Source organism: Ceratotherium simum, chromosome 35, assembly GCF_057802395.1.
Source record: "Ceratotherium simum simum isolate JZ-2026a chromosome 35, ASM5780239v1, whole genome shotgun sequence".
Classification (NCBI taxonomy): Eukaryota; Metazoa; Chordata; class Mammalia; order Perissodactyla; family Rhinocerotidae; genus Ceratotherium; species Ceratotherium simum.
Window position 1 is genome coordinate 23,449,634 of NC_141934.1, and position 10,691 is coordinate 23,460,324.

The window sequence follows — 10,691 nt, forward strand, 5'->3', positions numbered from 1 at the left end:
TTCTCATTAAAATAAAATTAGGGGCCAGCCCGGTGGCGTAGCAGTTAAGTGCACGTACTCGGCTTCGGCGGCCCGGGGTTCAGATCCCGGGCGCGCACCGCTTGTCAAGCCATGCTGTGGCGGCGTCCTATATAAAGTAGAGGAAGATAGAGCCGGCCCCGTGGCTTAGCGGTTAGGTGCGCGTGCTCCACTGCTGGCGGCCCGGGTTGGATCCCGGGTGCGTACCGACGCACCACTTCTCCGGCCATGCTGAGGCCGTGTCCCGCATACAGCAACTAGAAGGATGTGCAGCTATGACATACAACTGTCTACTGGGGCTTTGGGGGAAAAAATAAATAAAATAAAAAATTAAAGTAGAGCAAGATAGGCACGGATGTTAGCCCAGGGCCAATATTCCTCAGCAAAAAGAGGAGGATTGGCAACACATGTTAGCTCAGGGCTGATCTTCCTCACACACAAAAAATAAAATTAGTCAAAGGTGATGCAAAATGTGATTTTGATGTAAATGGAAAGTTCTATCCTAAAGTGTAAAAACAGTGGAAGTGTACAGTAGTTTAGGAGCTTCACATCTGATAACTGCCATGTAAAATAGGCAAAAAGTTACTGTGAGTGTCTTTCAGTATGAGAACCAAAGCCTGAGCAGCATCTTTTTTTTTTTTTTTTTAAGATTTTATTTATTCAGTTTTTTCCCCCCAAAGCCCCAGTAGATAGTTGTACGTCATAGGTTCACATCCTTCTAGTTGCTGTACGTGGGACTCGGCCTCGTGTTGGACGGAGAAGTGGTGCCTCGGGGCGCTCCCGGGATCCGGGACCCAGGCCGCCAGCATCAGAGCGCGCGCACTTAGCCGCTAAGCCACGGAGCCGGCCCGTGAGCAGCATCTTTTGATTGAGCAGTTTCTAAAGAGCCCAGCAGGCAGTTGGGGTCATGCCAGGTGAACGTGTGGCCCAGAGAAGACACTGCTCATTGACCTTACTCCTCGCTCTGGGATGCAGTCTCATGTCCTTCCTTAGCTCACCCTAAGCAGCCTTTACCAGTCAGTGCATTGGGAGAAAAGGCGAAATCTCTGCCATTTTCCTGACTTGGAGAGGAAGCCCAGCCCCACCCTCCCGATCTTGTTTCTGCATGTCAGACTCGTCACTGTGACCCCTAGATTCCTGTGGGGTGAGGATGTGCCTTGGAGCCTAGTCCCTAGGGGTGCATCGCCTTCTGTCAGCACCCTCACGTTCCTCCCCTTTCGTGGGCTGGTTCTGTCAGCTGTGCTGGGAGCCCCTAAATTAGTCTGGCCTGCCCGTCCTAGGCCCCTCCATCCCAATAACACCCGGGGCTGGATCCCTCAGGCCCTTCCCACTTTTGGCTCCAGCATTTCCACCCTGACAGGCCTGAGGTGACAACCAGATCAGAAGAGGCAAGTGAAGCTACGTTTTTAGAGCACCTGACATGAGATTGAAAACACTCTTGGTCCACAACAAAGAAGAGGAGGAGTTTGGCTTGGAAGGTGCTGAAGATCTTGCCTGGTACTGCCACTCTCACAAACAAACAGTCTCCCAGGCAGCAGGGACAGAATCAGGCTGCCCAGCTCTGGCTGTCACACTGAGCCCGCCTGCCAGGAGCCTAAGCAGCCTGACAAGTGTTAGCCTCCCAGGTGCCCACAGTCACCACAGGTACCTTCTGCTATCTGGAGTTTTGCAGAGCCATTATGGGGATGTTGTAACTGATTTCTGTCATTTCCCCTGGCTTCCAGATTGTTTATATCACAGGTTGGAATCAGACCAGGCTGAGTACTAAAAGTTCCAGCTCACCCACTATCAGCGCTGTGCGTCAGGGGGCTGGGTAGTTGGCCTTTGTGGCCTGGGCTCCCACGTCTGCCTCTGGGCTGGGAACTGAATAAGCCTGTGGGAGTTCAGCATGGCGCCCATTGGGAATGTCATTGCCGTCACCAGGGTAAATGCCAGACTGCCCGTCTTTCCCTGGGGAATTAGGGACTGGTATTATCACTGAAGCCTGCTTGCCCTTCTTCCCTAGAGGTCTCTCAGCTGAGCAGAGAGGCAGGGTCGTAAGGAGGTGTGCTCCCTGCCCTCCGCCTTGGGCCTTCCCACTCTGAACCCCTGCTGTGTGCCAGGGACCTGGCAGATGTGGCCCCTACGGCGGATGGCAGCAGTTCTTGCCACCCTTGGTTTGGAGGCCACACTCCTGCCTCTGAATTCTTCCTCAGAATGAGGCCAGCTTTGCCCAAAATACAATTCTCAAACTTGAGCATGCTTTTCAATGTTGCAGATTCCCAGGCCCAGCACCAAACTTTAATCCAGGGCTGGGGCCCAGGCATCTGCATCTTTGATCACTCCCACCCCAACTTTCTATTCTAATGCAGGTATTCCCTGTTCCAAATATTGAGAAACTGGGGAGAGGGGGTTTGAGGGTCCCAAAAGCTGAGGCTTGACCTCAGAGGGACCCTGGGGGCCCTACTCTGCAGCTGTCTGAGTGGGAGCAACTCCCATGACCAGGTCTCTGGAGCCCATGCCCAGGCCTGCTTGGCCAACCATGAGGCCGCAGGCACCGCCTGCTACACAGTGACGGCATTCTCTCTGCTGATGACAGGCAATGAGCCTGACTGGACAAGCACCTCGCCGCGGCCTCCGGGGAGAGAGGCCACAGCCAGGCTTGCCAGGAATCCCTGGCACTGGGAGGGCCTGTTGAGGTATGTGCCTTACTAAGGTTTTCCACTTCCCATGGGAGCCTTCCTGGCCTGGGCAGCAGGAGGGGGCGCCAGCTGCTGACTCCCCTTCTTGGGGCACAAAGGACAGGCCTCTATCTAGATGCTTCCGACCTGCCCCAGCTGCACCTGGGCCGCCACCAGCTGGGGCCAGGGTGTGTGGGGTTTCCCAGATTGCTGTGGAAAATGTCAGTTGTTGGCAGCACTGAACAGTCACTTATTTCACCAACCTACCAGCAACACCAGGAGTAAGCCAGAAGCCCACGAGTTGGTCTCCTTAGCAGCCATTAAAAGAAAACAGTTTAAAAATAACAGTAGCCTTGTGCATTGCTGGTGGGAATGTAAGATGATACAGCCGCTGCAGAAAACAGTCTGGTAGTTCTTCAAAAATTTAAATAATTACCATAAGATCTAGCAATCCCACTTCTGGGTGTATACCCAAAAGAATCGAAGCAGGGTCTCAGATATTTGCACACCCATGTTCATAGCAACATTATTCACAATAGCCAAAAGGTGGAAACAACCCAAGTGTCATCCTTGGATAAGTGGATAAACAAAATGTGTATACATACAGTGGAATATTATTCAGCCTTAAAAAGCAAGAAAATCCTGTCACATGCTAAAACATGGATGAACCTTGAGGACAGTATGCCAAGTGAAATAAGCCAGTTACAAAGGGCAAATAACTGTGAATCCACTTACATGAGGTACCTAGAGTAGCCAGATTCATTGAGACAAAGTAGAATGGTGGGTACCAGGGGCTGAAGTGAGGGGGAGTGGGGAGTTAATGTTTAATGGGTATAAGTTTCCTTTTGGAAGGTTGAAAAAGTTCTTGAGGGTGGGGGTGCGCACAAGGGGTGGAGGGAGGCATTTGTATAGTGACTGACAATAATGTACAACAAAAATTTCACAATAAAAAAAAATGTTTCTAGTTGAGCCCTATTACCAAAATCCAACAAAGATTTTTTTTCTTTTAAAGTAATCTTGTTTATGAATGTAGATGAAAAGAATTCTGTAAAATTAGACATACAACCCTAATAAAATCTTTTAGGAAGCTAAAAAAAAAAAAGTTCTGGAGATGAATGGTGGTGATGGTTGCACAACAATGTGAATATACTTAATGCCACCGAACTGTACACTTAAAAATGGTTGAGATGGCAAATTTGTTACATATATAAACCTAAAAATTATAAAATTAAAAATACATATACTTCCCAATCTCTACTGAAGCCCAATGGTTCTCTGGAAAATAGTTGTTTCTGGTACTATCTTTAGAAAAGTAGTTTTGAGCTTTTGCCTCATGGTACAGATATGTAAGTGACACTGAAGCAGTCATGCTGTACACACGTGAGTCCTGTGAGCGGTGTCAATGTGCTCCTCCTCGTTCATTTTGACAGTTCTGCAGAATCCCATTCTGTAGATGGAACAGTTACTGTAACCCTTCTGCCAGTGGTGGAGACTTGTTTCCATGGAGTGTATAATTATTACAGCGTCATTAACATATTTTGGCATAATATTCCAAAGACATGCAGAGGTCAAGTTCCTGGTAGTGAAACTTCTGGGTCTCAGAATATGTGCATTTCAGGCTTTGATGGATTCTGTCAGATTGCTCTCCAACAGTAGATGACACTGCTTGTTTCCTGCACCTTCGCCAATGCTGGTATCATCAAGCATTTTTGGTTCTTACCAGCCTTAAATGTGATAAACACTCTGTCATTTTGAGTTGCTTAAGCAGCTATTCCTTGAGCACTCATGTGGGCTGGGCCACGAGGCAAGCCCTATGCATGTGTTATGGCATTTTAGCCTCACATCCCTAAAGTATAGGTGGAATTAGCCACATTTTATAGATGAGCAAACTGAGTCTGATGGACACATTGGCTGTTTTTGTCTGGAGTTTCTGGCCTTGGAGCTTTAGTATGTTTTTAGCCGTGTTGTCTACATAATTTTATAGTCTGTTACAGAGAAAACGGGCCTCCCTGAGCACACTCTGCCATCTGTCTATGGTCCTCAGCCTTTCTGGATTTAAAGGCTGCCAGACCTTCTGGCAAAGGCAGCACCGTCATGATGTAGCTCTCGCTGGCCACTTAAATCTTCCAGTGTCTGTCTCTTTATAAACAACCCTCTGGTGACCTTTTTTTGTGCTCACAGCTTTTCCCATCTTTAGGTAAATTCCCAGGAGGGGGATTTCAGAGGGAAAGGGCATAATGATCTTTTTTGAAACTTTCAAGGGGACTGGCTGGCTGGTCCTCTCTCTGTACAGTGGATCTGTAAGCACAGGCCTGCCCCTGCCCCAGTTGCCCCAATCTACCCAGGGAGTCCATCCATTGGCTTCAGGTTAGGGATGAACCAGGAGCTCCTCAGTCTCTGAAACTCCCATCTCACTTCCCGTCGCTGGAGCTGGGAGCTTGTGGTGGACTCTGGTGAGGTCCGCCGAGGCCTCTGCTTTTGCTTTCTCAGGGCTTTGGGATTTGGGACCGCTTCCCCTGTAGGGTAGCCCTTGTTGGCTCTGGGTGGGGTGTGTTTCCTGGGCTAAGGGAGACTGTGCTGGATGAGGTTTGTTGTGTATGGGGGGTGGTTGCTGGCTACTTGTGTCCTCTCTGAGTTCCCATCCTTCCTTCAGTGCCCCCTTGGAGGAATCCCACTTGCCTCACTAGGCGGGCTGAGCCTCTGGGAGGGAAGGACTCGCTCCACCACTAGGTGGAAGCCTCAGGTCAATGGCCTGTCACTGGCTGTGTGGCTGTGGGCAGATCCCTTAGACTCTCTGTGCCTCCGCATTCCTTTGAAAGAGAGGTCAGCGAGTCGGGTCGCCTCTCCCTGTTGTCGGGTATGGGGGCCTTTGTAGCAGGGATGTCAGCACACAAGCCCTGGCGTAGGGCGTGTAGGAGGGGAGCAGCTTCCCAGGGCTAAACCTTGATCCTTTTGGGGTCAGTGTGCCTGTGGACATGAGCCTTGCCCTCTGGCTCTTGGGCTGTGCCTCCTTTGGCGCTGGATCAACAGATTTACCCTGAGCCCCCCTCAGTGCCAAGTCTAGTCCTGCATGGGTCTGTGTGGCCCAGGGAAATTATTTTTTAATTTTTGGATCACTTTTCACCCATGACCTTAGTCCACTTGGCCCACCAGCCCATTTCCCTTGTTGGTCGCCTGGAGCAGTGGGCATTTTGTCCAGGAATTGAGTGGGAATGGCAGCAAGCAGGGATCTGTTCTGAGAAAGGCCTCTGCCCTCCAGCCTGGGTGGTGCCCAGCCTGAAGCTCCATCCCTGACGGGCTGAAACAAGCTGACCCCCAACACCCCTGCAGGCCCAGGCTGCTTCTCACTCCCACACTGCTGCTGTGCTGAGCTGGGCAGTGTGTGACATGAAGGGATAGAGATGACCCCTGTGGAATGGTGCGTATATGCTCAGGCCAGCGTTTGACCAAGAGAGCAGCTTCCATTAGCTTTGGGAAGGCCAGGGGGATCCACCTCGGAGGTCAAGGCCATGTGGAGACCCCTAAGGAGATCCAGGATAGTGGCCTCCTGTGCAGAATAATTCTGCCACTGCACCAGGGCCCGGAGACTGCCCAAAGGCCAGACAAGGATTTCTTTTATTAATAAAAATGTAAAATTTGTGAAATATAGCATACATATAGAAGTATATGAAAACATACGTAGTATTCAAAGAACCACAAAGGGGGCCGGCCCCGTGGCCTAGTGGTTAAGTGTGCACGCTGCTGGTGTCCCAGGTTCAGATCCCAGGCGCGTGCTGACGAAGCGCTTGTCAGGCCATGCTGTGGCAGCATCCCACATAAAGTGGAGGAAGATCAGCATGGATGTTAGCTCAGGGCCAGTCTTCCTCAGCAAAAAGAGGAGGATTAGCATGGATGTTAGCTCAGGGCTGATCTTCTTCACACACACACACACACAAAAGAACCACAGATAAAACACACATGTACACTCTACCCAGAACAAGAAATAGAATGTTTCCACAATCCCAGAAGCCCCCTGTGTGCTCAAACCTGATTGCATCCCATCCCCTCCCTAGTCCCACCCTTCTCTGTCCCCTACCCCTGCTAGAGGTAACCACTGTTCTGAATTATGTTTTTATTTATTTTCTGACCTTGGAAGTTCTGTGAACCGTGGGCAAATGGTGAGCTCATTTTTCTCACCTGTAAAATAATACTATTATTCCCTTATTTTTAGTTTTACCATGTTTTTATCCTGAACAACACATTTTTTTGCTTGTTCTTGAACTTCATGTAAATGGAGTCATGTTGTCTGTATTTTTTCATATCTTTTGCTGAACATTATTTTCAAAGTTGATCCATATTAATGCTGTTATAACTCATTCATTTTTTATTAATAGACATTACTTTTAGAATAGTTTTAGATTTACAGAAAAATAGAGTAGATAGTATAGAGAGTTACAAGATACCCTGCACACAGTTCCCCCTATTATTAACATCTTACTTTAGTATGATACATTTGTTACAATTAATGAACTGATATCTATACATTATTATTAACAAAAGTCCATAGTTTATTCAAATTTCCTTAGTTTTTACCTAATGTCATTTTTCTTTTTGGTGAGAAATATTGGCTCTGAGCTAACATCTTTTGCCAATCCTCCTCTTTTTGCTGAGAAAGATTAGCCCTGAGCTAACATCTGTGCCTATCTTCCTCTATTTTGTGTATGGGACACTCCCACACATGGCTTGATGAGCAGTGCGTAGGTCTGTGCCTGGGATTCGAACCTGTGAACCCTGGGCTGCCAAAGTGGAGCATGTGAACTTAACCACTACGCCACTGGACTGGCCCCTAATGTCCTTTTTCTGTTCTAGGATCCCGTCCAGGGTAGCACATTACATTTAGTTGTCCTGTCTCCTTAGGCTCCTCTTGGCTATGAAAATTTTTCAGACTTTCCTTGTTTTTGATGACCTTGACAATTTTGAGGAGGACGGGTCAGTTATTTTGTAGGATACCTTATTCATTTTCCATTGCTATATAATATTCAACTGCATGGATGTAACACTCCCATCTTATTAATTCTGCCATTGATGGACATTTCAGTTGTTTTCAGTTTTTTGTTTCAAACAGTGCTGCTATACATATTTTTTTATGTGTCCTGTGGTGTGCATAAGCACACATTTCTGTAGGGTTATACCCAGAGGTGGAATTGATGGGTGTGTAGGGTTTGTGTCGGTTCAGTTTTAGCAGATATTGCCAAACTGTTTTCCAAAGAAGTTATGCACATTCACACATACAACTGCAGTCCTTCATCCCACCTCCTCATCAGCATTTGATATTATCAAACCTTAATTTTCTCCAACACAGTGGGTTTGAGATGACATAGTGATTTTAATGTACATTTTTCTGTTTTATAACAAGATTGAACATCATTTCATGTTTAGGAACTGTTTGTGCTTCCTTTTCTGTGGATTTCCTCTTTTTGCCCATTTTTCTATTGGGTTGTTTATCTTTTTTTCTTATTGATTCACAGAAGTTTTTTATATATTTTAGATACAATTCAGAATATGAGTTGCAAGTATCTTCTCACAGTGTGTGGCTTGCCTTTTCATTCTCTTTTGATTAACAGATCTGTTAATCTTTTGATTAGCAGATTTTAATGTAGTTGAATTTATCAATCTGTTTCTTTATGGTTGTATTTTCTAATTCTTCAGAAATCTTCCCTATCTCAAGGTCGAAAATACATTCTCCTATATTGTGTGGTGTGAGGTAGGGATCCAATTTTATTGATTTTTTTAAATTTATGTTTAAACATACTAAGCCACCAGTTATTGAAAAATTACTTGCTTTTCCCACTGATCTATAATGCTGTCTGGGTCAAAAATCAGGTGTTCATACATGAGCACCTGTGTTTCATGCCATTGGTCAGTTTTTCTCTCCCAGCACCCATACTGCACTCTTAATTACCGTACCTTTATAAAAGTTACTGATATTTGGAAGAGCAAGACATCTTGACCTTATTCTTTCTTTTTTTTTTTTTTTATAATTTTTATTTATTTTCCCCCAAAGCCCCAGTAGGTAGTTGTACATCATAGTTGCACATCCTTCTAGTTGCTGTATGTGGGACACGGCCTCAGCATGGCCGGAGAAGCGGTGCGTCAGTGTGCGCCCGGGATCTGAACCCGGGCAGCCAGCAGCGGAGTGCGCGCACTTAACCGCTAAGCCACGGGGCCGGCCCGACCTTATTCTTTCTTAGCAGTGTTTTGGCTGTTCTTAGCTCTTTGTGCTGCCATAAAACTGTTAGTATCAGGTGGTCTAATATATTTTTTAAGTTAGATTCACAATTTTCAAAAGGGCACATGGTAAAATTTCCCTATCCTGCCTTCTTCTAGTTCCCTCCCCAGAAGCAAGCATAGTTACTATTTTCTTGTGTATTTTTCCAGAAATAATTTGAAATTGTGTAAGTTTATGTGTATATATCACGCCCCTTTTTGTAGTTGCGTAGTTCATCAGCAGAGTTTATTTAAAAAGTAAACTCTCAGTTTTCATTGAAATCTGTTTCTTAACAGGTCATGATTTATAAATATCAAAGAGATATAAATATTAAACTGTACATTTTTAGTCCTGAATCAAAGCATTTTGAGTAGTTTCCAAGCTTACAAAATATGTTTTCTGACGTCCACTAATTCTGATGGAAAAGCAACCAATGTCAACCTCCCAACACTTCTAGCTGACTCCTGGATGTGTCCATCTCTTCCTGATGCTGGAATCATTAGAGCACAGACTGCTTTTTCAAAACAGGAACCTTTGGGTCATGCTGAAGTCACTCTCTCAGAAATAGAGCAACAGGAATAACATATTTAGTATATTCTTATAATGTTGTTATTGGTTATATTTGGGGTTGATTCTATTATCTTCTATTATCCTATTTGTTCTTTTTAGGTTTCTTTCATTTTTTCCTTCTGTTGATTTGTTAGTCTTGCCTCTGTTTCTGTCTTTTAGTGGTTACCCTAGGAATGCAACATACTTACCAGTGTATTTATGTCTGAAGCTAGCCAGTGTCTTGACGGTGCTCCTGGATGATAGAGGCCCTCAGATCACTTAGACTGTTTAATCCCTCTCCCCATCTAGAATTTCCCTTAGCGTGAGTCTGCTGGTGAACTCTCAGTTTTTGTTTGTCTGAAAATATCTTTATTTTACCTTGATTCTTTAAATACTGTATATTTTCTCCAGGTTGCCAGTAATTTCTTTCAGCACATGAAGCTATCATTCCACTGTTTTCTGGCCTCCACTGACTATTGTGAAGTCAGCAGTGGTCTGTCACTCCTTTAATGGTTGTGACTTTTTTTTTTCCACTGCTGCTTTTAAGATTTTGTCTTTGCTTTTCTGCAGCTCACTACACTAGGTCTAGGGCTGGATTTCTTTTTATTTATCCTGTTTGGGATTTGTTGGGATTCTTGCATCTGTGCATTGCTGTCTTTTATCAGTTCTAGAAAATTGTCAGCCATTATGTCTTCAAATAAAACCCTTCTCATACTCTTGTCTTCTGAAACTATGATAAAATACATGTTTGACTTGGTCACCTTTCTCAGTTTATCTTCCAGGTGTTTTAACCTTTCTTCCATATTTTCCCGCTTTTTTTCTCCTTCTCTGCTGCATTCTGGATAGTTTCTTCTATCTTCCACTTCGTTCATTATTTTGCTGTGTCCACTCTGATGCTACATCCATCCATCCATCAAGTTTCTAATTTTGGTGATTGTACTTTTCATTTCTAGGATTCCATTTAATTTTTATATGTGCTAGGTTCACTTTTGTAATTTCCTGCCTCCTGCAGATTTTTAAAGATTTTATTTATTTTATTTTTTCCCCCCAAAGCCCCAGTAGATAGTTGTATGTCATAGCTGCACATCCTTCTAGTTGCTGTATATGGGACTCGGCCTCAGGATGAACGGAGAAGTGGTGCCTCGATGCGCACCCGGGATCCGAACCCGGGCCACCAGCATTGCAGCACGCGCACTTAACCACCAAGCCACAGGGCC